The 6,000-nt window shown below is 39.9% G+C and overlaps 1 pseudogene; it reads right to left on the minus strand.

Moving 5' to 3' along the window:
* Positions 1–419: 419 nt before the first annotated feature.
* Positions 420–3,871, minus strand: LOC144638595 (uncharacterized; annotated as a pseudogene).
* Between the last annotated feature and the right edge of the window lie 2,129 nt (positions 3,872–6,000).

A 6,000-nucleotide genomic window follows, 5' to 3' on the forward strand; every position in this document is an offset into this window, starting at 1 on the left:
GAGCGAAATAAAGATTGATTGATTGATTGATTGAATACTAATACAGTTCCATCATAATGAAGTAGTTCAAAAATATTTTTGGATAAAATGGACCGGTATCACCCAGCCAGCCAACCAATCAATCAGATCAATAGATTAATAGGTTAATCGATCGATCGGTTGGTCTTTGATTGACTGGCTGATTGATTGATTGATCAATCGATCGATCTTAATCTACACAAAACACCTAGGAGTTGGTGAGCTCGTTAAAAACGTACACGTGTAAACTAAACAAATCACAAAATCAATAACACAAACATGAAAAGTTGAGCTAAATATTAAGTTATTAGCGCAGTTATACAGCATTTAAAAATGTGCCAAGAATATTTAATGTTGAGAACAATCCAGTGCTTTCCTGAACAACTTAAACAATCCAAAATTTAGTACTGGCCCATAACTCGGATTCGACGCATTAGCACAAATCTAAATGATTTACGAAACACAGTAACGAAGACCCGAGCGACTTGGGAAACAATAGCAAACCCACACAACAAGACAAGCAGCAGAGGCGCTATTCCCAGTAAATAGATCTCAACTTGTTGCAAAATGGTCAGACTCCTTACCACGGAACCTTGAGGCGTTACTCCAGCCGAGAGAAAGATGGCCTGGATGAGATTTATAGTTGCTATGACAACTAAACAAGCAAGCGACACAGCTTCTATGAAGTTTGCCTTCTGGTCACGGAATGGCTTTGTTACCACGTGCCACGTGAAGACAAGTAAACACGTCATGTCCATAAAGAACAGTCGGAGGAGAGGATCTGGGAAAAAGACCTGGTACGAGAGAAGCAGGAATCTTCGGCCAATCATGACGCTTTCCCAGTACAAGGAACCAAATTGTCGAGGGGTTGGAGGTCTAAATGGATCGTGTAACACTTTTAACACCTCTACACTTGACTCGCTTGGTCCAGCCCTCGGACGCCGATGTTGAGAGCGAACGAGTTTCTGAATAAGCCAAAATGAAATAAATCCCAGTGGGAAAAAGCACGCTGCAATGAAGTGTTCAACGGAAATCAACTCTCTCTGAAGTTTCACTGCGCCCCAGTAGATGACTGCTATAAATGGCAGAAGGCAGGCGACTACGTAAACAATGAAAAAGTACTGCCACCATGTCAAACACTTAATGTTAGCGTCATAATACAATCTGCTTTCACCCAGAACATGAACACACGTCAAAAGCTTTAAGGCAGTGTTGGCAGTCGTTGCGTAACCAAGCAACAGTGTTTTCAAAGTAGCTGCATAATAAGGTGCCACTGTTGGGCGTGGTCGACCCCTAATTTTATTGAAAGAAAGATGTATCAGTAGTATTAGCTGTATATTGAACAGTGTGGCCAAAACTCCTAAGGCTGGGATCAGCTCCTTTGTCACAACGGATAGCCCAGGAAATGGACAACCAAAGTGTCCCCGTGAGATTCTGGTTTGAAAATTAAATAAACCGATGAAAAAGGAAACAAATGAGCTTGTTTAGCAACCTCAGTGAAAGGTTCTAAAGTCAGGTAGCTGGCGATCTGATAGAAATAAAACATGATCTTTGTGTAGCCTTTGTTGAACTGGTTTTGCTGATCAATTTCCTGATATTCTGTTCTGTTGTGAGACGTCTTTTTACACCACAGCGTATTCTCGACAAGGAATTGTATAATGAGTGGATTGTGAATAAAAAACAACGCCATTGCCACTGTGTAAATTATCATTAGAAACCAAATCCAAGGATCTTTGCAGTTTTCATTTGGTTTGCATTTCTTAGAGAAAATCGTCTCGGTATATCCCGCCATGCACTTGCCACACATGGCGCCATCTCGGTTGCCATAACAACCATTGTAAATTGACAAGTTTGAGTCCCTCCTGTCGGCTGGTTTGCAATAATGTGGTGGGCAGTGAACAAACTTAAGTGAAGGTGGGTAATTTGATTCAGGGTATCCCCAAAAGTTCGGTTTGGCTTCAATGTTACGAGAACAATTTGCTCCATCAGGGCATGCGAGGCAGAATGGGTTGAAAAATGAGTCTTCTCGTTTTTTCGACGTTTTTGCTTGTTTACAAGCTAAAAACGTAGAATAGGGGCTAGTGGACAAAATTTGGAACCACATATTTGTAAACTCTCAAGGGACTTTTTTAATTTATCAAGGGACTGTTTTAATTTATCAAGGGATTACTTTCCGCTGTGGGTGATCACTTGCGATCTCGTGAAAAAAACGTGACTTGTCACATTTACAAACGTTATATAACAATTTTAAAAGTGACATGTCAGCTTTCTTATCTCAACGCACGTGTGTCTGAAAGGCGATCTATAAAAAGCGTCGCACAAACAATGGATTGCGTAACTAAAACACGAATAAATAATCACTAGCACTTACATCGTTTAAAAATTACAAACGTCAAAAATAAACCATACCAAAAAACTTGCTCTTTTCAAAGATATTATTGAAGTTAAAACAAATGCACGAGATAGGGGCTTCTTTTAGCTTAGGAGCGGTTAAAAATTAGGCCAAATTTGGTCGCTACATGTAAGCGCAACTCTATTTCGTCATCAGCCTAGGTCGTTAGGGACGTGACCTCGCGTTGACAGGGAATGACAGCAATGTTGCATGAATCGGCTTTACAATATGCGATCGTATCTACGAAGTTCGAGTGGAATTTCAGTCAAAGACAGCAAAATTCTTTCGTATTTCATCTTCAAATATAATTCGAAAGCATTCACTGTATATATGGCTTTTGTTTAATCCTGGGTCTTGATATCCGACCCTCGCAGAGCCTAGACAAAACGCAGCTTGAGTGTAACGATTTGTTTACGCCCCAATTATATGCGCAATGTTTTCTCCGACAGTAGTCGGAAATATCCGTATTTTTTTTCGTGCTTTTTCGTGGAGCAATCGTAACGATACGGCCTTGAACACATTGAACAGCGGTCTACCCGGCTATAACAATTCAAATATGGCGTCGCAAAAACAAAGCGTCGAACGCATATTTTGCTGTTTCATTTGCTAATTTCGCTGCCGTAATCGACTGCCTCGAAAGGTCCTTGCAATTTTAAAGTATAGAATTGTCAGATCTCGGTGAAATTTGCACTGTTTATTTGTGTAATGTTAAGGAATATGTGTATAAATACCCGGCGCGGACGAGCCATTTTTGACAAAATTATATGGCTGCATTTCCTCCGCGAAGATAGAAAATTCTTAAACTAAACTACAAAGAAACCGTAATGATAAGTTCGAAGAACAATGCACAGGATAAACCTTCGACTCATACTTCATGCAAAAACGTCGACATCTCGAAGAGACTTTGATTGAAGCGGAGCTGTCACTTCTCCTCTCTCCAGGCTATACAGACCCGGAAAGCACTGATGGCATGACAGTGTTATAACAGTCACTTTTAACTTACATGGTGGTTTGGAAGGCCAAAGAATGAGGTGGGAAAAGTTATCAAATCTGAGAGAGCTGCCCACCGCACACTGTAGTTTGGTAGAGTTATCAAACTTGACGAAGCCTGTATGAATCTTTTTCCAAGTCCGTGGTAACCCGAGTTTCTTGAAGAAGAAGTTGTCCTGCAACCACTGTCGCACTTTGCTTGTAAAACAGCTTCATTTGTACTGAATTAAGGCTTCGCAGAAAACTACAGTTTTCAAAGGAAACATTTGAATCGATAAAAACCATCGATGTGTTTGTAAACACAATGCCTGTAAAGTTAACTTTCATGTCCTCTTTCCTCGAGGATGGACCCGTGAAATCGAGCAAGTCGTAACATGAAATGTAAGCCGGTGCCGAAGGATATCCAATGATTTCTAGACTGACATCGATGTTTATAGTGTGATTTTCGCCTTTTCTCTCAAGTTGGATCATTCCACAGTTGTAGGGATCTGACTTGGTAGATTGTCCAAAATCACCTCATCAGGTCATTTCGTTGCTTTACGAAATACCTTTGATCTAAACTTCTGTCAATTCTCAACTATAAGGAAATTATTTCGGAATTTTTTTGTCACACTCTGTACACTGGTTTGTGTCACGTTATTCCAAAAGCGAGCAAATTAACTGACTGCAGTAATGACCAATAAAGCTGAGAAATAAAATGTAATGTAATATTAAATAACCGACAAACAGTTTTCAGTAGGTAAACTCTGTTCATTATGCCAAAATCTCGCGAATGAGAATCAAACATTTTGGGACAATATTTGGTCTCAGCTCGCTATGTTGACAATATGGACGCCTTTATACTCCCCTCTGGTTGGGCATTAATCATATGATAATTCTGATATTCCACAATCGAAACACCTGAAGGCGTTCAAATGTCCCCTGGTGAAGCCAAAGAGTTCAAAGGTTTAATACAAAACGTCTTTAACTTCAAAATCGCCATCCCAAGTTTAACTCAAGGTGAAAAATTAAGGAGAGCTGCCATGCCAATTAAAACAAAATTCGTTCTGTTGTAAATAACAATTTTTACTCACCTTGTTGAACAAGAATGATGACAATTAAGCTCAACAGTAAATCGAACAAAAGACGAGACATTGTATGTAGGATCAAACTAACGCAGCCACAGAAACATCTCATGGCAGAAGGACTTCTTTACTCTTCGATGATAAAACTGAAATATAGGAACACTCTACAGCAGTCCAATGACGGTAGTCTTCATGTTTTTATTTCAGTTTCGCCGGAATAAATGCCAGTTTGTTAATGTCATGCCCAATAAACACACCCGGCTAAATAATTTGACATTTAAATAAAGGGTCTTGATTATTCTTATTTTTATTCTTGTTAATCGGAACAATGAAAAAATAACGGATGATACTAAAGAAACAACAATGCCTCTAAGCTTATCGTATTTTCAGTTTCTTCTATCCTACCCACAACCTTATACAAAATTGCACTGCAAGCGATAAATCATCTGGCTGCACAACTACTGGCCCGGGAACAGTTGGGGGACGGGGGGAGGGGGAGGGGGGGGGGGGAGAGGGAGGGGAGAGGGAGGGGGGGGGGGTGAAGACTATCTGGGCATCTCTCAAGCTTTATTTTTTTGGCCCCTTAAAGAGACCATTTTTCATATCTGATCGGTGTAGACCACCAACACGGTATGATGGCGTTTTTCAAACCACAAATCAACAAACAACCAACAAACACTTGCCAATACGGCTTGTGTCCCACAGCATTTATCATTCTCCCAGACTTTCGGACGCTACAGATTTCGAATTCCTTTAAAACACAAACTAGTATATGGATTCCAATAGACCATTTGCATTATGACGTAAAAGCGCAAAGAATTCTGGTAGTTGTAGTTAGGTTCGCGGGAAAACACCATTTCTGGCTTGTGATTGGCTAAGGCAGCCAAGCGGGAAGGTGGACATCTACGACATTTATTTGAAGCTGAGCTGCTAAAGTTTACGCTCTTGTAGCTTCGAAATTTGCTTATACATTTATATTTCAGTTACCTGTCAAAAATATAGAAAATAGGATGATAGCTTTGGAATGAAACTTGACTGACAAATGTTGTTCGTGTTCAAGTAAGTTTAATATGTACGTTGTGTGCGGAGTTGACTTGGTAGAATTTCATTCATCGCGGCCGACAACTTCTCTTCGTAAATAATTTTATCCTAAAATCACAGCTTCAAAAAATCGCGCACTGGAAACAGATTGCTTGAAAGGACGAGTCTAGAATATGATTAAATTTGTGTGGAATCAAGTGAAAGCAAGGCAAGCCATTGACTTTGTTCATCATCTATTTTCAAACGTTCAACAAACGATCGCTTCCATCGATCGCAGGTGAATTAATTCTTGACTGAAAAGCTTAGAAAATTTACCATATATCATGATTACTCGGCGGGACGGTTAGTTTAATTTATTTTTACAGTGAGACCGAGAAACGAGTCAAATAATTTTCCTCGTTTAATCGAGCTTCAGCGATGAATCATGAAGGGTTAATGATAAAGGATTTTCAAGCTGATCAATCAAAACTTCCCTGTCAGCTGTCCCTGTGCAGG

The sequence above is a fragment of the Oculina patagonica genome, chromosome 2 (genome assembly GCF_052425735.1).
Source record: "Oculina patagonica isolate OP01 chromosome 2, crgOcupat, whole genome shotgun sequence".
Lineage (NCBI taxonomy): Eukaryota > Metazoa > Cnidaria > Anthozoa > Scleractinia > Oculinidae > Oculina > Oculina patagonica.